At 41.3% G+C, this 25,228-nt stretch overlaps 2 long non-coding RNA genes across 4 annotated transcripts in view; both read right to left on the bottom strand.

The window, feature by feature from the left end:
- Positions 1-25,228, bottom strand: part of LOC134420844 (uncharacterized) — a 155,238-nt gene that overhangs the window by 41,686 nt on the left and 88,324 nt on the right. For 2 of the 3 annotated variants that reach the window (XR_010028429.1, XR_010028431.1), the window contains exons 1-2: positions 8,014-8,787; positions 6,692-6,831 (exon numbers count right to left, since the gene is read on the bottom strand). This is a non-coding gene — a long non-coding RNA (uncharacterized LOC134420844). Of the gene's footprint in view, positions 1-6,691; positions 6,832-8,013; positions 8,788-25,228 lie in introns of those variants that run through there. The other variant, XR_010028430.1, reaches the window with a different exon arrangement.
- Positions 16,342-25,228, bottom strand: part of LOC134420854 (uncharacterized) — a 56,633-nt gene continuing 47,746 nt past the window's right edge. Inside the window, exons 3-4 of the long non-coding RNA XR_010028432.1 lie at positions 16,913-16,955; positions 16,342-16,416 (exon numbers count right to left, since the gene is read on the bottom strand). This is a non-coding gene — a long non-coding RNA (uncharacterized LOC134420854). The remainder of the gene's footprint in view (positions 16,417-16,912; positions 16,956-25,228) is intronic.

The following is a 25,228-nucleotide window of genomic DNA, read 5'->3' as shown; positions in this document are numbered from 1 at the left end:
TCAGTTTTCTGTTATGTCTTCAAATGACTCTATCAACACCTCAAAATAAGCCATTTGGGCTCCACCTAAGGTTTGGAGAGATTTTAACAGTTGCCTTGACTCATGGATCTGCAGACTAAACGCAAGTATCATCCAGGAACATTAAATCCCACACACAATTGTGACAACTTTGATATTATTGCTTAGAACAGTGCCCACTTGAGTCATGCTTTAATTCAGTCATTAGTATTTTCATGAAAAAAGGCATATTTCCCCCAACCCTGTTTCACAGAGTGGAAAGCGCACAGGAAGGATTTCTTTCACATAAAAATTAATTGCTATTTGCATGTCAGAAAATGGTTGTGGAAAACAGAAATACTTCATATTCAGAGCAGAAAATAAACAAAAGTGAATTTTTTCCCAATTTTTAAAAATAAATAGGTTATTTGCAAGTGATAGCTCCATTTCCCCCCTAACAAAACAATTGGCTTATCCATTTCTGTATGGAGTATAACTATCAAGTCTGACACATTGGTTTGATTACTGTGAGAATCAGCAAAGCAATGAGCTTTTACTGCCAAAGAGCCTTGAATTCAATCTAACCTGTAGAGAAATACTCCATTGTGTCTTTGAAAACTTGCCCAAAAACTAAAATAAAAAAAAAGAGAAAAGGTCTTTTGCACTTTCCCCTTTTAATTGGTGACCTGAAGATATCAGCTCCTCTCTTACACATTACCATGCCATCAGAACACAAGTTCAGGGCAATTATCCTGGTAAATGTGACTAAATGCAATCTAAGCCAACAAAGTGAGAAAAAAAAACCATAAATCTCACTGCTAAATTATTTACATAGCTGTTGTAGCCAGATGTGCCTGTTGGGTAGGGATGCAATCGCTGCTCTGCAGCCTGTGTGCTCACTTTGGGAACATGGGCCGGTGTCTAGGCCTCTCTGTCTTCACCACTTTTCCCCACATAAAGTGGGAGAAATAGTCCATCCTGCACCTACTGATGTTCCAGTGCAATTATTTCCTCCAGTGGATGAATAGGGTGCAGCCTTGACTTGGCCACCATTGGGAGGAGCAACAGTCTCCCCCACTTCCCAGACAGAAGGAGCTCACAGTGGATTTAGCTCATTCTTTCTTATTCTGGCAGATTTTAATGAGGATGGGAAAAAATTGTGAGCGCAGATAATGAAAATGGTGTTTTGTGCAGAAGGTTAGTTCGGTGTTAGTTTGATGGAGGGATAAAACAGCAGACTCTGGATGATGGGGTTTTCTGCTTCATCAGCTATTTTTCTTAAGATAAACAGCTGGCCAAGTGCTCATTAATGGATAGTGACAAATGTCCTGTGGTCTTAAAATAAAGCATCAGTTACAGAGACTGCTTTCAGTTCTAGAGGCCAAAACCCATTCAACACCATTCACCTGGTAGCACATTTTTTTGGGTGATGAGAAAATGAAGATATGGGAAAAAAACAGGGAAAAAAAAAAGAAAAAGAGAAACTGTGGTGCTTTCTTCACACCAGTGTGCTGCAAAATAGCCTAGACATTCAGTGTCCCTGTAAAACAAATGGCCCTTTGAAGAGCTGTAGCCTGATCTTCATCTGACCTGATCATCTTTGTTTGGCAGGTCAGTAAAGGCTCAGGTCCCATGGATCAAAGCATAGAGCAGCAAGAAGGCCAGGCCATAGCTTTAATGGATACTGCCAAGAAGTTTCATTCTCAACACCTTTTCTTTCTATGTGAACCCTTCTGCACTGACAAGTCAAGACAGAGGAGATTTCATACCAGTTAGCAAAAAAAATCACTTATGAAAGGCAGGAATTCTCCTGCCACTAGAGTGGCAGAGAACATCCAATATTCCTAAACCAGCCCATCTTTCCCTTCACTTGAAGTGATCCTAGTGAAAAAGCAGACACCGCGCTGGCAAATGTTACAATGCTGATTCCTCACTGTAATAAACAGAAAGAGGAACTGGTTGCAGCATTGGAACATGCAAAATAACAGCGACCTAAATCTGTATCCCAAAACAGAACATTGGATATCTGGGGACTATTAATCTGAAGACAACCAAGAAATCTTCCTAGATGTCCTTGTAGGAAGTTTATAGGATCTCAAGTTAAACAGAGTTACTGTATTTCAAAGGGTGAAAGAAACACAGTGTTGAGCTGTGGGCACAGAGTGGGCACCCACAGCCTGGCTGTACAAACACATCTACACTTTTCATTCAGTAGATGTGAGGTTTGGAAAACTTGGCTGTAAAAAGCACAAAGTCATACCCAAGCATGCCCTGCTACTACAAGCTCCATGAAGCACTTCCAGTGGAAGAACCCTCTCTGATTTGCTTTTCACAAGGAGATTGCAGCATGTTACAGAAATGGTCTGAGAGGCCTCTGTGTTAGGCATTAGCTACAGTCACACAGCACAGCTGGTTTTGTGGATCTCTCCTGTAGCCAGCATTAGAGCACCCAAGACCCAGAGCTCTATAGCTCAGTACGGGACTCGGACATTTCCAAAGTTCCTTGGGGGTTCTATCCAAATGTCCACCTTAGGATCAATCTCTTGTCCCTCATCCCCTCCTTCACCAACAGAGACACTCCTGTATAACCGGGGAGCAGTACAATTGTATCTAAACTAACACAAAGAGAGTTCAACACACACACAAAAAAACCCCAGTATAAGCAAGAAAGCTTTTTCTGGGCAAGTGTAATGTAGACATATCCTTTTTAAACACTCTCCATCCAGGTCCAGCAGGACAAGGGCTGCCAGCCTCTTGCACCCACTGAGGGTGCTCAGAGACAAAAGCCCTGCCCTTGCTGCTCACAGCCAAGCACCAGACAGCAATTGTGGACTGCTGTGCCAGCACACAATAGTAAGTGCACACACAGCCTCAGCTGCTGGGCTGAGTTGTGTGCAAGGCAGCTCATCATTCATGGAAGCTTTCTCCATCTCCACAATGCAACAGCAGGGTCTGATTTTGTCTTTGCATGTGTACACTTGTTGAACTTACAGAGAATGTAAAAACAAGAAGCACAGCACAAGGTGGCTTTCTGTAAGCAGAAAGCTTTCTCCAGAAACCTGACTTCTCATGACAACAGAGGTGATTGTTTGCTTATGCTGTTATATTCCCACTATATCCTCATATGATCCCAGCCCCCTCCATCCCAGCTGTGTGGTCATGCCATGACCAATAAAATAAGGCCTGTCACTCCATTTCAGGTTCAGACCATCCCTATTATTCACCCCTGCGGATATTGTGCCTTTCAGATAGATGGGTGGTTTCACAGGAACTGCATGGGTTATCTTGCTACAGTGTAACCACAGTGCCAACCACAAAGAAAATATTTCCGTCCGCATGAATATTTAATACAAGCATTTTCTTCATGTGGAAGGAAGGATAGCAGGGACCCCTGTGAGACTATCCTGAACCACACCAACTACAGCAGTACCACTTCACTCCAGTAAACGCTGTCCATAGCTGATATCTCTCAGAGGCAAGACTTATCAATGTAAGTTTTATAACCTCATTCAGGGTGAGTTTACTGAAGTCAGAAACTAAATATAAGGACTCCTATTAGTGTGACCTCTCTACATTTTGGGTCAGATACCAGTGAAAAAAAATGCTCTCCCTTTTCAGTCATAAATTATGTGCTTAATTATCCAAATGTCAAACTGTGTTCGCAAATACTAGGAAGGTCAGATCAGAGTGAGAAAGACCTTTGAAAGCCAGTTTGAGGAGCCAGTCCTTTCCACTGCAGACGTGAGTACATTGCAGTTAGAACTCACTGACACTTCTTGCAAGTTGCTTCTACAAGGGCCATGAGCAAGGAAAGAACTTCTCTTCCCGTCTGGAAATGTTAAGGAGCCTGGGATACCAGGGTCTGTTCTATGCACTTGCAGGTAGACAGGATTTCAGTTCCAGCAGTCTCCTATGTGAGCATGTAACATATGGAGCAGGAGGTAATCAACTGTCTCCCATTATGGAGAGCTGTTCAGACTCCTCATCACTAAATACCTTTCACACTCAGGACAATCTCAAGGGGAATAAACCCAACAGAGTGTGGAACCAAGGATGGGTTAAGGTACTGGGTGTTTTGTTTGAAGTACTGGTCACAGTAGAAAACTAATAAATCAATATTGAACTGCAAAGGCTCCACACAGGGACCACGGGCCAAATTATCATGGCTGTAAGAAGAGACATAAATAAAATTCTTAATGGGAGTAAGTATTAGAGCTCAAGGGAGATCCAGCCTGAATTTTGCTCTTCATTGTGTTTTTTTATTGACTGTAAACAGGCCAGGTCCATCTTCACAGACTCAAAAGAATGCCGCAGGTTCCAGTATGATTTGGATGGAGGCCAAAATGTTTGTCCAAAACATGAACCTTCAACAGACAAACACACACATTCCCTACTTCTCCTTTCGGCATGATGTACCTGGAAGCAGCTCAGATGGAAACCACTGGTGAGACTCATTGGCCTTGGCAGCAGGCAGACAGCCATGGTCACCACCCTGCTGTAATCCTGGGGAATCAGGACTGCTCCATACACTGGCACCCAGCACAGCTGAACCAAGGAGCATCTGGGCAACCAGTGGGGCAGAGATTACATGCACTGTCTGGCAGGGCTGCCAAAAAAGCCCCAGATCTTCCACACCTCGATTGCACATTTGTTTTGCCAGGTATGCCAGACCTAAGCAAACACTGAAGCCCATCAGGCAGTAAGAGGAAGGCTACAATATAAAGCTTCCCAGCCTTGATGTCACTGGAAGATGCCAGCTTCCTCGCCTGGGTAAAATCAAGCCAACAGGTCTAGCAGCAAACTGCTTTACATCTTCAGAAAACACAGATGCAATTATTTTTCCACCCAATGCTGTTCTTGCTCTCTTTTCTCATCGTGGGGAGGCAGCACTCCTGGTTGTTATTCCATCTGCATGAGTTCTTTCTGCTCTCTTCCAAAGTAGGTCACTGCATAATGTTCTCTACATCTTGAATCATTCACTAATTTTCTGTATAACTCTCCTATTCTCTCCAGGCTGTTTTTTGCCACACTGAACTCAAAACCCGCCCTCTTTGATAGCAAGAGTAACAGAAGGCCCAAGATGTTCCAGCCTCTCAGTAGTCATAAAGAAGTAACCCTTGAGCTCTGCATGCCACTACACAGAGGTGCAGAGCTTCCTTCTGCAGAGCACCCTGAACAGGACTGTGCCTGTGCCATCTTTCCTCCAGCATCAGCTCAACTTATCCCCACACAGAAAGAGCAAATGAGGTCTCAGTGAACCCAGACCAAACATCCCATTTCCCAGGTACTTTAAGGGACGACATGATTGACTGAAGGGATTTAATTGTGGCTGAAAGGAAGAATAACATCCCTTTGCCAAGGAAAAGGCACTACCTTCAACCACTTCATGTGTAAATAGTTGCTGCCTGTGCTTTCACTAAACCTCCAAGCTCATTAGAGCTTAAATGCTAACTCATGAGAAAAGCCCAGAACACAGAAACATGGCAAGGAGACATCACAGCTTTAATCCTTCATAGGATTAGGTTGTTTAAATTTGATGAGATAGAAGGAAAAATAAAGGATACATATGAAAAGACACCTGGTTATCTCACCTCAGCAGTTCCATAAGTGTCTTTTCTTGTACTATTTTCTTCCTTTTTTTTAACATTTCTAGGGATCTCAAGTGAGTCAAAATGTCCTTTACTCTCACGCACAAGAGGAGCTGCAAAACATGTCACAGACGTTGTATCTTTGAAGAGCCAGGCACAAAAACCAGATTCTGCTCTAGCATTAAACTTAAATTACACAGCACAAACCCTGAGCTTTCACCTAGTGCTGGCACCTTTCTTTTCTTGTTTCCAAACCTGCAAGCACTGCTTGGATGTGTTTTGTGCACCTGTCATCCATTCTCTAGAGAAAGAAAAAAAAACCCCTGGGGCACAAAGGTTCATTTAACAGCTGAACAGAGAGAAGGAACTGGGTGAGAAATGCTGGCGTCAGATGTGGGCAAATGAGAAGCCAAAAGGGAAGTATTTTGCAAAGTGTTTTGAGTGGCTGGGAGTGGTCAAAGAAAGTTGTGCAAGACTAGAAAGCAGGAAGAAACATGTGGTCTCTACACATCCATGTAGTGGGAGAGGAAACAGATGATCGCCAAACACACAAACATTTGTCAAATAGAACAACTTGAACTCCTCAATTGTTTTTTTTTATATATAACTTTTAGTTTCCCCTCCCCACCATGAGTTTCTCTCTGTGCCTGCCTGTATCACTCAGTCCAAAACCAGAGTGCTTACACCTCACATTTATCTACATGACCCTTTTCTCATGGATGTTGGGCATACAACTTTCTCTAAAGACAGGCAGTAGATATTCACTATTTTTAACCATTGCTTTTCCAACTAAACTGAATGTGAGTGTTAATCTCTGAAAATTTAACCTAGAGGTTTTCATTCCACTCCCCACCAATAAAATACATATAAGGAAGAGGTTCTTCAGGGATGAGTACAACAGTGAGCTAAAAAATAGCTGGATTTATCATATCCTTCTTCTCTTTTTAATTAGGGAATAATTAGAAGAAAGACACTGGAAGCAAAATCAATTTGCTGCTCTTGATTTGCCTTTTTTTAGTGACAATTTGACTCCTAGGACCAAATTATCTCTGGGGAAATAATTTCTCTTACTTGAAGGCAATTTCTCCAATAGACAAGATGCTTACCTTTCTTTCTTGTGTCGGTGTGATTCCCTACTTTTTTCTCTGAAATATCTCTAATTTCAGGGCATTTCTCCATCGGCCATTCAAATGAGATCTTCAAAGTAAGGAGTATTAGCTCTATACAACTAGGCTTCTCTTCATACCTATAATTTTAAAGCAAATTAGAAATTACTTTATCAGCAAAACACAAGGGAAAATACATTCTTTGATTATGCAGCATTCCAATTAGAAGAAAGAGCAAGGGAGAGACAGTGACTGATTTGAAGTCTATGTCACAGAAAAAGAATGACCTTCCATCAGGTAGGTCCATATAATTCATTATTATAGTTCCCCCTCATCTGGAAGCCAGTCATATTGCTAGAAATATTGTACATCAGCACAACTATTTAAGTATTCTTAATCCAAATAATGATAAAAAAATCATCATTTATTTCTGATTTTTTTTCCTTTACCCTACAAGATCTTTAACTTTATTTGAAACTTATGTCAAAATAAATTTTGAAGACTGTGGGTATAGTTGAATCCAAGCTGTTTGGAATTTATGTTCTGCTTCTCATTTTTAGCCTTGGCATTCCTCTATAAGATTTGCCACTGGGAACTAACCAAGAAACCATTTCTGGTTTGTTCTTTTTTTGTTTTGTTTTTTTGGGGGTTTTTTGGGGCGTGGGGGGAGGGGGTGGGCGTTGAGGATCTTAAAAGTCATGTAAGAAAGAAGAAATGACCATCAATAGTTCCCAAGGGGAAGACTGGAAATAGATCTTAGTGCATCAGCTTTTCCCACACATTCAAAACCCACATGAAAATGGGAACCCACGCAGTAAAAGTCCTTATGAGCTTGTGCACCACTTAAAAATTTAAACAGTCCTCTAATGGAAAAAGATAACCTATTAAAGGCAAGAGTGCCCATCCAACAACATAATGTTCACACTGCTCAGACTGTTGCACCTCTCTATTTTCCTGTTAAAGTCCTTTTTGCTTTTTTCTTTTTGTGTACCGGCAACTGAGAAGACTGACAAAGGTGTTGTTTCCTAGGAGATACCTCAGTTTCCTTGCTTGCCTGTACCTAGGGAACTGGGAGGCACTCAGATATGACTGCTGGGCCATGGAGATGAAGTGCTAGCAGCCTGGCAAAACTAACGGGATCTGATCCACTGGCATTGCATTTCATAACTCTTCAGTCCTTTGTCATTTGCACATACTAATCCAGCTTTCCACTTCCAATGTCGGCAGCTCGCTTATTCAAACTTTGCTCTGATTAGCATCACCTCAAGGCTAACCATGGACCAATCACTATAAAGAAACTTCTGGAAGGACAAAATCCACACCTCTTTTTATCCTGAGAATCTCCTGAAGGAATGCAGTCCACAGCAAGGGAACAAACTGCTGCTAGAGAATTGTTGCCCTCATTCTGGTCAAATGTGGCTCGGGAGACAGTAGGAACACTCATCCCAGCTGAACATTCAGGAGAGGATTTCTATGTGAGCACATCCACCTTTCATTCTGGAGGCAGGCTGAGAGGTCACAAATGGAGAGTTATTGTAGTTCAAGTGACAAGTGACTCCATCTTGGTGGAGAACCAGCACAGGACGACTGAGCCCATCCAATATTTCTCTGCCGCTGTTGAAACATGGGAGTCCCACAGTCCCTACATCACTCCTAGACACACAGTCTTGTGTACCACCAGATGTGATGCTTGTTAGGAGCTCCTGGGAATTGATACAATCCAGAAATCCAGCAGCAAATTATAGCAGAAAAATCAATCTTGTTTTCTTCCAAGACAGAAACAAAGTTGTTTCAGTAAAAAGTTTTAGGAGCTGCAGACTCAGCATGAGACTGCACAGCTGAAAGCAAGAGCACCAGTAAGGAGAACAAGGAGGAAGAGAATCTCTCCCATTCAATAGATATAAGTTGTTTGTAAGACTCAGACAAGACATGGAACTTCACCTTTGGCACCACAGATGTTTCCTCCCATCACTACGAAGGCATCCAAGCAGAGTGGTGATGAGGGAAGGGTAAAAATTCTTTGGAGTACTCTCACAGAAAAAGAGAAATATGTATGAACAGAGTTGTCCAAACATTTTTGTGGAAGAAAATTGCAGGGTGAGTATTTTAGTAAAGAGGATATTTTAATCCTTTTCTCATTTTTTGGTCTTTTTTTAAAAATATCTGTTTACCATTAATCATAAACAAACATTTGGCACAAAGAGTTGCCTTGTTAATGATTCAGTGCCTTGATTCTTCCAGTGATAGGAAGTACTGAAATTCAGTGTTTACAGTCTGGATAACAAGCTGTCGAACAGTAGCTGGGAAAACTCCTAACCTTTCAAGGGAGGAATAAAAAAGAGAAAGGAAAGGGAGGGGGAAAAAGAAGATAAATAAATAGATCATTATACAGTATGAAAACAGATCACAAACCTCATTCTTTTTTAGTTCTTTGCAGGTTCCCTTTCAAATAAAAGACTTGAGTTTTAAAGGCCTGAAGCAGCACAGCTTTGCACTTTTCATAAAGACTTCTAAAAGACATTAAATTCCATGTGACCCACAGCCTTTTCCTATGGGGAAGACATGAAATGGCTGTTGTGTTAGTGAACAGGGCTCTCACAACCAAAATCTCCCCCTGTAACCAGGCCCAGCTGGGTGTTTGCCCAGGAGCAGTGCCCCAGGCCTCCTTTTCCCAGTGCCATTGGTGAGGCATCGAAAACAAACAGCTGCTACCACCACAGCAGTGAAGTCCTCAGCCCTCCCATCTGGGAAACAGGCCTATGAGGATAGAAATTGCATCATCCAACAGTATATAACTCCCCATACTCAGGGAAAAAAATCATCACAATGCAAAGTCAGAATCAGAGATGGGTAGCCAAAAGTTTCTTTCTGCGTACCTACTACATCATTGTATGATTTCCTCCTCTCATGGACCAAAGACAAGCTATGCAGCAGCACTCAAAGTGCCCACAGTGGCCTGCAGGTATTTATTATTTACTGCAGTCTCAGGAGGTCCACACTAAAAGCAGCCTGGGGAAGTAAGCTATGTTTTATCCACCACATGACCCACTTTCCAGCAGCTCTGTCAAGCACTTCTGTCACCAGCAACAGGGCTGACTAATGTTCAGTGAAGTAGGTGATGAGTTACGTGGAAGTAGCTTCCAGAGGAAATTAATTTCCACAGAGAGGCTCTGGCTACTTGAACTTTGTTTCAAAAAGGCTGTGCTTTATTACACTCTAAGTTAATGAAGAAAGGTAGCTGTCAGGCTGCTGCACTCTCAGTGTTATCTCCCAGCCATCTTTCTTGCAGCAGCAGAAGCAGTGGAACGTGAACAACCACTGAAATGAACTTCCATTTGCACTCATTTTAATGTTTATCTTCCTACTGCCACATCTACTGCACTACTATTACCATGGGAAATAATCAAACCTACTTTTAATACAATGCTGTGCATATGGCATCTCTGCCAAGACCATTCTCGAGCAGAGGAACAGATTGCAAAAAGTACCACATGCTCAGCCTTCTGCCTGGGAACTTAGGTAGGAGATAACATCTATATAATGCTCAGCACTCCTTAGGAGCACCCAATCTCAAAAAAACCTTATTTTTTCCTGCTTTTTTTCTGCCAGACTACAACGAATCTCCCTCCGGGGTTTCCATGTCTCTTTGCTCTGTGCTTAACCTAGTCCTTGCGTGCTGGACGATTTTGGAGGCCCTCAATTGAAACCTTAGTCCAGAGAGCAAGACAAAGACAGTATTAAGTGTATCAATCTGAAGAATGTGTTCTCCATATAACATCAATACCACAAAATGTATCCTAAAATTTAGGATAAATTACTTTGTGCACACCTGCATACCTCAAGCCCTGCATTCATACCCAGGTAGGTTAGTGCTTCTAATACCAATTACCTCAAACATCTCAATTACAACCTCTATTGGCTCTCAACATGTTCAAAAGTATGACTTTCTATATTTCAGTCATGTGGGATAATGTGGGAAAAAAGCAAAAATAATCTTTGACTGTGCAGTGGCTGTTATTCCACGCTGTTAATCTTGGCACAGAAAATCAGGCACACACAGCTCTACTTGGGATCCTTTGCATGAACATTGCTGGAAAACACACTTTGGTGTGATCAGATCCTTCACAGTAGTTCTTCACCAAATGAGTTAAAACACAGCACATGAGTTAAAGTAGACCTTGCAGGATGGAATTTGCTTATGGTATTTTATGTTGTTGTTTCAAAGGAAAAATGATGAAAACTTGAAGTACTTTAGTTTACATTAGTTTACATTTAGTTTACATCCCTTTGAGGCCACATGTGTTCACAAAGAATCAGGTAAAAGCAGATACAAATTGTAAAAATAATTTTAAAAAGCAATGCTCAAAAATACCAGAAACTGAGACATGTTTAGGCATATGCCTAGTCACAGGCCAGAACAAAAGGACCAAAATCTCCCACCTACCTTTTAGCTGGTCTAGGAAATGTTGATACAAGACTAACAACTTCTCAGTCTTTATCTATCTTTACCTGCCTCTTTCATACAGTATTTTACATGCTTGGCTAGATATCATGGAGATGCACTTCATTACCTGAAAAGCTTCTCAAAAGTGCAATGGCAGGGGTTTCTGCACTAAAACCCAAATGTGCAGCAGCTTTCCTCAACATTTCAAGATCCTCTTATCAGTATTAAACTCAGCCATGTCTGCTTCATTGAAGCACATACCCAGTCTTCTCACCAGTACTCCCAAGCTCTGAGCACTCAAAATTAATGACTCAGTTTCTCATCAGACTGCTGAAGAAATAAAGCAGGTTTTTTAAACAATTATGAATTCATCAGATTTTTGATGTTGATGATTTTTGCTTCTCAAACGTTTCTATGGGATCACCAGCACCATTATCTTACTTTTTAAAAAAAGACACTTGAAGGTCACGTGAAATAATATTATTCTAGAAGTCCATGATATATTTTTTTATTTGTTAGCTTCACAAACTTTGTACATAATCTAGAGCAAATAGTCTGGACTAAGCAAAGGCAGTCCTCGTTTATTGGAGGGACAGGAGGTAGTAGTGGGATGAGAGACTGCTGGCCTCAGGAGTAGGGAAGGGAAAGCAGCAGGCAAGAGCAGAACTGTGACTTCACTCGAGCAGCCCATGGAGATGCAGGGGATAAGCTGCACCTTTTGCAGCAGGGGCATGAGGTAAATAAACAATACACATGGTCCCCAAATTTCAACTGCAATGAAACTAAAAGCAAGAGCCAGATGCCACTAAGAGGGACAAAATTTTGATTGTCTTCTTTGAGTCTAAGTGGAGACGTACACACACAGACCTAGGTCTTGATTTCTCACAAAACACAGCAGATGCACACATAGTAAAACTCTGCTACAAAAAACTAACTTCAGACCTGGGGAAACCTCAGGCTAGTATTCTTCCAAGACTAAATTTATGACAAGTCATTTATTCCTGCTGTAAACTATTTTGGCTGCTAGAAAGCCAAAGGGCAGGGGAGAGCAGAACTTGTTTTATAAAACAAAGAGAAGTTTTCCTTTTCCATTCCACTTCTAACTAGAAACATTTGACCAGTGTCACTCAAAATAGGCTGTATTCAGTTCCAAGAAAAAGATCAAGTTAGATTTTCACTGGCAGCATAAATGATCTCAGAAAAATATGTGAATGAAAAAAACAAATTAAAAACCTGAAAAGACACAGAGGACTAGAATCAAAATGCTGATGTCGCTTCAGCCTTCAAAGCTTTTTGCTTTCTTTCTGCAGGTGCATCTCAATTTTCTCAGCATTTCACTGCAATTACCATGAAGGTGGGATTTGTTTGTGGGAGAATGGTGTCATGGCAAAAATTATTCCTAAGAATTTTACATATGATGGGACAAGAGGTGCTATTCTCCAGGTGAAATGGGCTGTAGTCCTGCTGCCTGCCTTGTCCATCTACAGAACAGTGGTGGTAAGACAGCTCCAAAAAAACAGTGTGATTCCAGCTGGGCACTGTAACTAGGCAGGATGCTACAACAAAACAGCAGCCCAGAGTAGAGGAGGGAATGGAAACTGTGCTCTTACCTAGGGTAGATCAGGGGGCCTTTTGTGTCAGTAGGAGGTGGAAGCCCACTGCATGCAGCCATGTGCATAGCCATCAGAAATGAACATATGTCATAAAAATGAATCCCCTGTCATAATGAAACAAAGCAGAAGTTCTCGTGTGTTTCTCTGTGCTTATTTCCATAATCTTAACCACATTGCTGTCTTGTGCATCAACTCTGGTCTGCACAGTGGGGGCAGGTCACACAAATAAAATCCCTGACATTTTGCAGCTCCTTTTGAAAGTCTGCATCCATGCAGGGATTGTGACAGCTGCTGGACCAACAACCCTGAAGCAGCAGGCTCCTGCAGGTTGGAGCAGCTGTGGCACAGTGGGCAGTGCTGTGTGTCCCCTCTGTGCCAGCCTGATGCAAAGGGACCACAGCAGGGGAGAGTCAGACTTAGAGCCAGTGCTTTAGCTTCTTTGCTGAAGGATGCCAAACTTACAGTCACCAATTAATTTCATTCAGGGTCTCTCACCTGGGGAGGGGCAGGAGTCACCACCTCATGTCACCAGCTGGTGAGCAGGCACAGCAAATTTGTACCAGCAGTCAAGAAGTGCAAAGGCAGATTCTGCTCTCCACTGCATGAGTAGAGGACAGCTCTGATCTGCAAAGCAGCCTCTGCCTGTCCCTCCAATTCAAGTAGTTCAGAGCCTTTTTTCCAAGGAGACAAATGTTTCATTTGCATTTCCCTTTCCCACATCAGGAACAAATTGCTGACGGCAATCACACGGACTGTACATCACACAGCACTTCTGAAATCTCCTTTTGTGTGTTTCACAATAAAAATACTATGAAAATCCACAGTGGCACAGGTCATCCTCTAAGTCACAGTATTTGCTAAGTGAAGAAAAACAGGCAAGGCCTATGGTTGTGTCATCTGACGGCATGTTGGAAGCTTCCTCAGCACGGTAGTTGGTAACATTCGAGTTCTTTCACAAATTATTGAAACTGCAGCTGAAATTAAACACATCTGCTAGCGAATATACAAGCTATTTTTGAAAACGCAGGGTATATTACACATCTAGAATATACCACCACTCTACCCGTGCCCTTCTTTGAAAGGTGGGTAAAGGAAAGGGTCAGACTTCCAGATGTAGCCACATAGTGAAGTCTTCATTTATTATGTACCAATTTCCTATTGCTTGATCTGCCTCCCACAGCCAGGACCTCAAACATCTCCATGTATGAAACCCTGGATCAATCCCCAAACCTCTCTGCACCAAGGGCCTGGAGGACCCCAGCCCTGCCACAGGTGTCACCCCAGGCGCTGCTGGCCCCTCTGAAAGCAGACAGCAGCCACACTTGGCTCTCTCTCACAAAGGACAGCTCCTGTCTTGGGCAGAAGAGCTACATGTCAATGATTTGAATTCCCTGGAAGCCCAGAAGTAGCTTCTTTCCCACCTGGGGATTGGACAGCATTAACAATAGGCACAGACTGGTTTTTGTTTTGTTTTGTTTTTTTTTATAAATGCACAGGTTTGAATCTTGCCATCTTTTCATTTGCTTTCAACTCAAAAATTATCCCATTATTTTGAAAGCTAATGGAGAAACAATGGAAGAGTGCAAATATTATACAACCCCTAACATCACGTGTGAGCAGCCAGTTGGAAAGGAATATGAAGAAAAGAGATGTTTTGGGCCTGAGAATCTATGTCCAAGCAAGCTGTTTCCCAAAGGGCCCTTTGCATGCAAGTTTGAAAGGATGGGGCTGAAAATCAGCATAGGCAAAGGAATCTTTTTGTCAGAATAGTCCTTCAGTTGTGGAGGACTAAAGATACACCTTTTTGACTTAATTTTCCTGAATATCATTTCATAGGAGGCCAAGCACCCTGCATTTTTAAGGAGATTTCATAGACTGTTGAGCTTAATATAATCTCCCACAAACGTTTATAGGGAGAGTTTTATTTAATACAGTCTGTGATCTGTATAAACATCACCATGGTTTTAGGCTAACCAAACTCTGAGCTGATCTGGAAGTCGTGTGGGAGCTTTATTTGGTATACTAAAGCAGCACAGTTCAAAGTATGATTTTATTTGCAGTAGAGTGCTGGGAATTAGAGATTAGTCATATGAGGATTTTAAGAGTCATGTAGTTATTAGAGGTGGAATGAATGGCTTTTGTCTTGTAAAATGTCACCAAACTGTCTTGTTACTTCAAGTTACAAGACTAAGTAGTTATATACTTAAATCTCCAAAGAAAGACTTGAATTTTTTGGGATGGGCATGGCAGAATAAAAGCACAGAAGAAGAAAAATCAAAAAGTATCTGCAAACAAAATTCCACACTATTCACTGTTCTTACAAGTAACTGGAAAAAATGGCACTATACCTTCCAAAAGTAATTTGCTCTCGTGACCCTGCGTCAGGTTCATTCAGTTTACAAGTCTATTTCCTATTATTAATTGCCAGCCTTGAAAACTTCACTTGGGATCCACAAATCAAGTTGCATCTCTTCGTGCCTCCTAAATCACCAGTAAGGAAGATTCTGCCCTTTGTAATTTACCTGTCAGTGCTTTGGAGATCCAGCCTCAAATCCATCTTACTCCTGCAGTGCCTGCATGTGCTGGCTCTGGATCTTTTCTAAGGAAGCACTTTTGTTTCAACGTGGAGGAGACTAAGACAGACATTTCCCAGATTGCCTCACTTTTTTTCCTCTACTCTCTGCAAACAACCTCTATGGGTTTTATGTATATTTCTGGGATGCTCAGAATATTTGCAAAAGATAGATCTTAAAATATTGGAAAAGATAAACTAAGTGAAAAGTGACGTGTGATTATGTCTTGTGTTTCCCTGATGTATTTCTTGATGATTTCAGTAGAAGAACAGGCAGAGGAGAAAAAAAAAAAAGGATGGGGACAACTTGACCACTGTAGCAGAGTTTCAGTACACCCTGCATTCACTAGGTTTTATTTCATGGACACACAGGAACATAGGTTTTTGAGACATCAAACTGCTGGACATTTTGCCACCAGTATCAACAGGGAGCACTTATCCTATTTAGAAGTCCATCCTTCTTCACTTTCTAGACTTGGTGTTGATTTAATTTGCCTGATCATGCAGTTTATTTAAGCTTGTACTTTTAGGAAAGTGATAGTCCTTTAGATTAGGAAGTGTCACTTGGTAGATTCACATATGGCAATTGCATGGTGAGTTGAAAGAGAAGCAATCAAGGGCTGTATGTGGGAGTTTTTGATTTGTGCCTTGGAGTTACTGCCTCTCTGCCAGGTATGAAGGCAGAGACAGAACAAACTCTTCTGGCAAAAATATCACTGTTTTTGGCTTATCTCACATAACCAAGATCAGAGACCAATCATGATATCTTAAGCCAACTCTAGACCCAGCATATTTAGATCTGTGTTATTCTGCCTGCACTTCAGTTTCCAGCAGGTAATCCTGCTGACCTAGAATAAATCTCCAGATGGGCAGAGGTAATCTGAATGCAGAAACTTTGTATTTACTGCCCCAAACATGAAACCAATTTAAAAGTCCATATAAACTTAAATTTTTTTATCATACCACTTTGGAGGAGGGAAAAATGCCAATGGTCCATGACTTCATTCTATTCATTGATCAAATTATTGGGGTGGTGGAGCCAGGAGGAAGAAAACCACCTTGCAGGCATTAAACAAATATGATGGAAAGCTACAACCTGTTGAGAAAAGTTAGCTATATAAGACTTCAGCAAATATTAAATGTAGTTTATTCTCTACTGATGAAGAGTCTCCTTGCAAAACCACCTTCTCCTTAGTATGTTGCTCAAAAGTGAACAGTATACAGGATATTTAAATAGTTGCAGGACTGAGGCCTCGTATATACTCTTACCATCTTGGCTGTATCTAATTTTTTCCCAGCCCTTATTTCCAATTTACAGGGCTCTAAAATAGCCACTGTACTTGACTAAGTAGAGCAACACTTGTGTAACTTTAATCTCAGGAATTCCCAAAGCATCTGACTTAAAGAATGCAGGGGAAGTGTGTCAGGACATCAACCTCTGACATACCATGGCAGCTCTCATTTTCTCAGTCTCTTCAAGCAGGTAGAGTTATGATGATACTCTTCCTCTGTGATAAAATACACCTCAACCAGTAGTGTTTTGGGTCTACACTGTGTAGAACTTGCAGCCACATACAGAAACATCTTAGTACCTACAATGTCCTTGGGGGTCGTCCAGCGATGCCACAACCACTCCTAGAAGCACAAAGGATAATAATCTGTTATTCCTGCTTTGAATAACCCAGTCTTACTTTCTTGATTTCCCTTAATCATTGATAAACAAGCAACAAAGTAACCCATGTCCTTCTTTTAACTCTTTTTAAATTTTTGGACTTGCCCACACACTGTGGGCAGTGAGTTCCACAGCTTATCAGGAGGCTTCTGAGAGGAGGCTTCTTCCTTGAAGACTTCCAAACCTATTCCTTCAGGGAATTGCACCACATATTCTAACACTGTAGCAGCCATTAGCAGTTCCTTACTCACCTTCTCCATGCTGTTCACAGCAGACCTCCATGGCAGCCCTCCACCATCTCCCCACAGACTGGAGAATGTGACTTACCTCTCATGCTATATAATCCACATCTATCATCCTTGCCCTTTCCTGAGCATTTGCCAGTCCTACTGCATCCTATTTGAGATGGTGTGATCAGAAGTGCATAGATTTATGTAGGGACATAATAATGCTAGATCTCTATTCCTTCTCTGATCATGTCTAGCCTTCTATCATGAGGTCATGAGGGAACTGAAATTATAGGTTTTAAAATACAGAGGCAGTCTCTTCTGTACCCCAGCTGAAACAGCTTTTGGTTACAGGGGATCCAGGCTCAGATGACTGAGAGGAAGCCACCAATAAAAGCAAAAAAAGAAAAAAATTAAATAAAATTAGGTATTCAGACTAGAATTTGTTTTGAAAGATAAGAGTGAGATTGTTTTAAAAAAAGGAAAATGTATGCAAGCTTTCCTATCTCAGTGTTTTGGAGGGGTGAAAAAAAATCGTAATTTATTTTCAAGCCATGTTTTGAAAAAGCGTCACTGAGGAAACCACAGCAGAAATTTAGGATATGTCTATGCTGCACAATGCTAATTTACCTAGCTGAGCTCTGTGCTAATGCAGCTATATTGCTTACTGTACTTACAGCTAAATAGTTTAGGGCTCTCTTTGAAATCTGTTCATCAAATTGCACTGTGCAATGGAGAAATACTTTTTTTAGCCTTCACCACTGCAGGGCACCTTGGAAAGCCAGGTGTCACACTATTGTGTCCTTTACACAAGTAGAAGAGTGCTTGTGCTACCCTTGCAGACATAGCATATTAAACATACCTTGCAGAAAGACCACAGCCAAGACAACTCACATAGCTTAAATGTGCCTAGATGAACCTGCCTACAAATTTCAACAGAGATGCTCTCAGGCACAAGGTTAAATCCAGGAATATGGGTCTTCTGCAGCAGTAGGTCCCAAGACCAGTAACCCCCCCATTTCAATGTAAATCAGCCCTTCAGCAGAGCCTGTAGAGGATGTTGTGCTATTGAGGTGACACTGCCACACACAAATGGGTGTTTTACCTTGGATAGAGCACCTGCCACACACTTAAATGCACCTTACTCTAAACAGGCTCAAAACAGAACAGCTGGACTGTGTCTTGCCCAGTCAAAAAGGCCTCTAGAACAGGGAGACCTATGGCTTTAACTCTGCTCTAGAGTTAAAGCTCTTTCTGTCCATAACAACACCAAGTTGTGCAGAGGTTGGTACTCACTGAGGGCCAAGGTTTTTTTCCAGAGAGGAGTCCCATGCTGTTACAGACTTGTTGCTGCTTTTACCTACAGCCCTTGGCCACACACAAGCTCATAGGGGCAGCTCCCCTGCCTTGTGTAAAGATGTCTGGTGTGACCCCAAGTCCACAGGAAACAAAAAATCCTCAGGGTGCCAAGCCCCCTCTGACAGCATGCAGCAACACTCAGCGGTGCTTGGAAGGGACAGACAAAAACAATTCCAAGTAGCTCTTCACTGAAACAGGCAGCAAGGAATCTCAGCTCCTGGACACCAGAGTAGCTATCTCCAAGGGCTGCTCTGGGAGAAATGCAGTACTAAATTAGCAGCTACCCATGAAACAGGCAGCTCACACGATGCCTGATGTATTTTTGGCCTGATGTCTGTCTGCCAGCACCCTTTAGTGAATTTTCTCCTTAGCTAATTTTAACCAGATTTGAAAGAAGGGCTGGACTATCACTGATAATTATATTTTTATAAGTTTCAGGGATCTGACAGCTGGAGAGAGAGTTAAGACCAAAATTAGTGCTTTCTATCAAGGGAAAGCAGGCAAAATTCAGCCACTATATATTCTAGCAAGTCTGAGACAGCCAACAAACCCATACACGTTTGATGGCAGAGTAGCATTGCTGGCATTTGCTCTTGCCAGAACTGGTAGCTTTACAGTAGTGTATGGTTTAGGACACAAACTCTTCAGTGTCCATGTTTAATTATATCTGATATTGTCATAATAGTTTCTATCATTTTGTTGAGGTATTTCTAATAGCAGAGCATCAGCTGAAATTAGGTTGATTTGTGAGGGAGCAGTCAAAAATACCTATTTTATTGTAGGAAAAAATGCAATTACAACACCTCAGAAATTACTTTTATTCCTCTTGAACAGCCCGTTGCTCAAATTTAATCTTGCAGTTACTAGAAAGTAAGATTGGACAGTGAAATTTTTATTTATTAGAAAAGAAGCTCAAAGCATGTCAGGCCAATCTTCAGTTATGTGTCAAATTAAGGGAAATTGTGTTTTGCCTCCAAATTAAAAAGAAAAACAATTCTTGGGGAATAAAAATGTCATTGTTCAAGGAAGAGTAATAAAGTATGAATGCCTTTCCTTCAGCTGGCTCTCTTTGTAAATGAGCAAGAACACAGAGGTCAATAAATTGTCATTACCCAAGCTTCATAAATCCTCAGTGGTTGGATTTTACCATGTAGTTTAGGTTACAAGACCTTATGAAGGGCCAAGAAAGATTCATTTGGAGTATTTATAGGCAAAGACGAGATCTCCAAACTTTTGTGGTTGTTACTTGCAGTGTCAACACGGAAAAAGTTGCTCGTCTTGGAAACTGCTGGTTCTAAAACACAGCTGTCTGCACATGAAAGCATTAACAGAAGCCTATGGCCACCGGGTAGAATTAGAGGGTTTACATGTTCATTATTAAGCACAGCTTTGCTAGCAGATCAGTTGCAAAAGACAAACTAATTTCCTGTTGCTTTTTTTGGTTAAAAGTAGGGCCAGGACAGATACAAATAGCAAACATCCCTGAAACCTGAAGCACAACACAGAAAGGAAAAAGCAGGACAGCTGATTAGAACAGGAAGTAAAATATGACAATCTATGTACTAATTTGCATGAATCTTACAGGGAGCTACCCAAAGACTGCAAATTGGTTCCTCTCATAAGGATTCAGTCCCTGTACCAAAGAACATGTTGAGCTGTAAAGGATATATAGCAGCACAGTTTGAAAGAGGAAAACCAGAAAAAAAATCACCACAGAATGTCTAGCATGCACTACAAAATTAAAAGAGTGCTGAAAAGCACTTTCTGCTTTGTGGAAACAAGTCTCAACTTATCTGAATTGTCTTGTAACTAAGGTGTGAAGGAAATGTGTCTATTTGGGTACAACAGCCTGAAAAAAATCTGGAAGTGTATATTCCATTAACTATGAGTAAAATTTGGGCTTCTTCTTACCCTAACCTCCTTAAATTCGAAGCTTGTGTTACTTGCACACTTCAGATGATCTTTACTCCTTCACTCCCTTAGAGTGAAGTAAGCTCAGCATGTCAGGCCCTGTCTTACATGTTTCTTTCTGTACTGATCCCAAAATACAAGCCATATCTTGCCATCCTTGCCCAGCAGGACAAAGAGAGCAGCCTCTGTGGTAGTGTATAAATGTGAGAAAGCCACCATGACTGAGCTCTGAGCCAGACCAGAGGGGGACAAGTGACCATAGGAAAGCTGTTAATTAAGCACTGCTTCTACCATGAATAGGCTGATGGAGGGCATCATTATCAAAAGGAAACATGCATCTCTTCAAACAAGCTGTTTCTTGTCCTTGCTTAGTTAACAAAGAAGCCATTTGAGCATGTCAGGTTAAGATTACTGTACACACTGCAAGTATGGGAAGTCCTTGAAAGCAACAACAACAGACAGCATGTGATAGCATTCGGAGCACAGCTTTTACTGCTCCCATGCCTTTGTGAAACTCTTGGTGACTTTGGATATTCTGAGCAGGGACACAGGAAGTCTATTAAGAAAGAATTATTAAATATTGATTTATGTTTTTTTCCCTGGCAGTGAGTATCAAGATAAATGCCAGAAATTCATCTGTCCTGTTGAAACTGACCCAGAAAAAGTGCTTCCTCCAATTCAAGTCCATGGAAAAGGAAACAGGGGCAACGATGCAAGAAACTTTTCTATCTTACCTTCATAGATCACTCATGAGAACCCATGAAAGTGGCCTGAATATTGAGATCACAACATCTGGCAGAAGAGACTTTGCAAGTGCTCAGGAATTTTGCTGATCCTACTCCTTGCAGTTGTCTGTCTTCTCACAGAGTTCTGGCCATAATCTCTCAACCAGGAATTCCTCGGTCATACTCAGTAACCTCTGCCATCTTTCCACTCAGCTGGCATACACCGCCATTTACCCAAGTTGCAGCTGCTTCTGCAAAGACTCAAAGGTAAAATATTTGCATCAGATCTCAGTCAGAAATCCTGAACTGTCTTCACTAACAGCTAATAAAGGAGTACCATTCAGGAGTTTGTTTCATTCACACCAAATTAACAAAAACTCCCATGTTTCTTGCAGAGTTCAGCGCTGGATTTTAAGGCCAGTGTGACTTTGTCCAGAACTGGAAGAGCTCCAGGGCTGAAGACAAGGAGGGTGCCAGCACTAGTGATGGCATTGAAGCTCAGCTGCAACTCGAACTAGGATACAGTCTTGCTGGCACCTCCAGTGCTACCAGATCCACTTTTCAGAGGGAAGGCTGGAGGACATCTTAATGAGTTATTCAGGCCATAGTCAGGTTGTTCTCTGCTGACAGTGCAACACACTCCTTTGAGCTAAGGCTTCAGCTTACCGGTGTTTTTCCAGAAAATTTGGAACAACTGACCTCTTTGGAAGAGTAGCCCAAGGGGATTGTGAAGCTTTTGTCCTTGAGGATTTAAGGACCTGACTAAGTAAAACCCTTAGTAACCTGGTCTAACCTCACTCCCTATCCTACTTTCAGCTAGAGATGGGACTACAGATTTCCCAAATTCAATTCCAACCTGAATTGTCCTATAATTCTGGAAAAAACATAGAAAACTTGCGGATTAATAGTATTCTGCAATTTTTTTCTCACATAGAGTAAGAGATGATAATTTTTTCAAAGCTTAACTCATAGAAAAAATTCCTGTTTGCCTTGTGTCTTACTCAGAGTTGTTATGGACTAAACATTTGGCTGATCCAAAGCATTGATCCTCATTTCACCCTCTTGAAACCTAAGCCAATTTGTCTGTTTCATTTTGAAGGCTGATATAGTGCTCATTGGCAGTCTGTTTAGGCCTGGTGGCCTGAAACTTTAGCGGGGGGAAAAAAGAGAAGCTAGCTCATCAATTGCATGATTAAAAGAGAAGAACCCTCTCTAACAAATTCCCCTTATCAACATTTGCCAGAGGGAGAAGCTTTCCATGGGAATCTCTTGAGGAGCACAGGGAGATACCTGTAAAGGTCTTTGGCTGAGGTATGCCTAACTTTTTTGTGTGTTTTCATGTACATTTCAGTTTCTTCATTAAAGCAGATGTTTTCAGCTGGAGATGGGTCTTAAAGTCATTTTCACATACAGGAAGATAAAGGCAAAACCAAAGTTAATTGTGCATGGGGTGAGGGGTGGAAGTTTGCACAGCTATGGCAAATGGATCATGGTATGGAGAATATTGAGGGAGTTTTGCTTCTGAAAGGGATAAAAAGACACTTTCTTGGGAGAGTTTCTGATGCCTTACAAAAGAATAAGGATTGTGTAAGACACTTGCTCAAACTCTTGCACAAAATCATGGAACCACAGAATAACAAGTACAAAAGAACTTCTGGAGGTGTTCTAGTCCCACTTCCAAAGATGAGATATCACAGTGTTTCTGAACAACTTCTTCCAGTGTTTGGCCATCTTATCTGTGAACATTTCTTCCTTACATCCAGCTGTAATTTCCCATGCTGTGACTCGTGTCTGTTGCCTCTTGTCCTTCCTCTGCTACACCAAAATCTAAACTATATTTGATGGTTCTCACAGTCCAAGCTTCCTTAAGAGATGGACATCAAGCAAAGACATCAGCTGGCAGAACATACAGTAACCATATCTGGTGACAAAAGTGACTAATGGGTGACACAGAGAGGTGCAGCATCTACTTTTTAAGTAAAAAAGTAAAATCTGCTATATTTATATTCTTTCATGCAAAGTCTGAACTTACTTAACTCATGGCTGAAGTACTGTAAAATCAGTGTGAAATACTGGGAAATGTCAGCTATGCTGTGAGAAAACCTACCCTGAACCAAAATTTAGACACTACCTTAAATAGCAATTTCCATTGTAATTGTCCTCCCTTCACCAAGTTGCTCAAGGATGGCAAACATTCCTCTTTGTTCTCCTAGATCCTAATACAAGTTCATTAATTTGCTCTCCACTTTGGAAATTAACCAAGTATTACTAAAAATGACCATTCAGGTACAATTTCTGTCACTTGCATTTGTAGCAAGTCATGTTTTGCCCTATGACTAGTCCTGTTTATTTCTGGGTTGACAGAAGTGGCAAATTCTGGCCCATAATATCTGTGTGCCTCAAAAATAGAGAATGGAAGAGAGACAGAGAGAAGAGAATAGAGTACCATGTATGCTCAGTAACCACCCACACATGCCTGCACCCCCACAGAAAAGAAGTCTCACTCGACAGAAAGTTATTAATTGTATTTTAAAGATCGACAGGTTAATTGAGCTGTTTTGGGGAAACTGACTACAGACTCAGTTTCATTCTGTCATTACATTTTATCAAATTAAAAATCCAAGTATATTCTTTTTAAATCTATGAGGAAGCCCAATAAAGACTATGATGGAGTCTAGGACACCCTCACATTCTTTTCCACACTGCCTGCTTTCATTGCATATCATGAATATTGGCATCAAGTTCCCATACATCTAACTTCCAGACATTATCCTCCTTTTACAAGCTGGCTTTCACTGAGCACTTTGTATTTTAGGGTATGAGCCTGAAAAAACACGAAGAGATAAGTCAAGTTTAAAGAGAATAAAACACAAACAAAAGCCTTCCAAAACATACTCATAAAAAGTAGAGATGAAGCACAGAGGGGTTTAAAGGGTTTAAAGATTTATTTTCCCAGCCATATTAGTGAAGCGACTGGCAGAATGGTGATTAAAGTTTGCATTCACAAAAAGTACATCTCGCCTAACTCTATTTTTTCAGCAAATGCCTTCACTGTGTTTGGGTCCTTTTGAGGGGAAGGAACCAAAGGACAGCTATGACATTGTACCTAGGAAAGCCAGACCTCTCTGGGGGTTCTTCCAAAACATGCAATAATAGAAGGCATACTGTACTTCTACATACACAAGCAGATATGAATAGCACAGTAGTGGGCTGTCCATGCTCTGCAGACTTCCAGTCTCTACAGACTTCACAAAATCTTAAAAACAAAAGAACAAAAAAACAAAACCCCTAAAGCAAAAAGCCTTCAGATCATTAAAATTAAAGCTAGTTCCAGGTAGTTTGGTGCTGTGGGCTAGTTTATATACCAAGATTACACAGTAGACCTCTTTGAATAGCAGAGTCTAGACAGTGTCACTAGCACAAAACTCACTCAGTCTCAAAATTTCCTACCTCTGTTCTGCACAGTGTATGGCAACAGCTTCACACAAAGCAGAGCATTCAGGTTTGTAGGACCTGGCTGCTGCAGTGCAGCATCAGGTGGCCTTTTACATAGGCACACACTGTGCCAGGAAAACTGCAATATTGACATATTAACATCAATATTGATATATTAAGATTGACAAGCTGAGATGAAAGAGTGAAAAGATGAGGAGTCTATCTCATTTTTCACTCAGAGGAATTGTGAAGCTTGGTTCCAAACTACCAGCTTTTCTCCTCTGCATATGTCAAGATGACCCCCTACTTCCCACACAGCTACCAAATTTTGTGTATTCACAACTTCCCTCCTTCACTCTAGCTCAGAAACAGCAGAAAACGATCCTGCATTAAATAAAGAGCAGGCAGATTTTGCAGCCCATCCCTCGGGTCTAGGCACCAGAGAGAGGTTTCTGAGTGTACAGAGGTGGAGACAGCTTTCAGGTACACCCGGCCTTCTGTATCTGACATGGTCACAATAACCTTTGTTCCTTCAGGTTCCTTCAGACTCACCATCAACAGCACTAAAGGAGAGGGCTG

Source organism: Melospiza melodia, chromosome 1, assembly GCF_035770615.1.
Source record: "Melospiza melodia melodia isolate bMelMel2 chromosome 1, bMelMel2.pri, whole genome shotgun sequence".
NCBI lineage: Eukaryota > Metazoa > Chordata > Aves > Passeriformes > Passerellidae > Melospiza > Melospiza melodia.
Note: the sequence above shows the minus strand (reverse complement) of the source record. Positions and strands in the feature narration are given on the sequence as shown.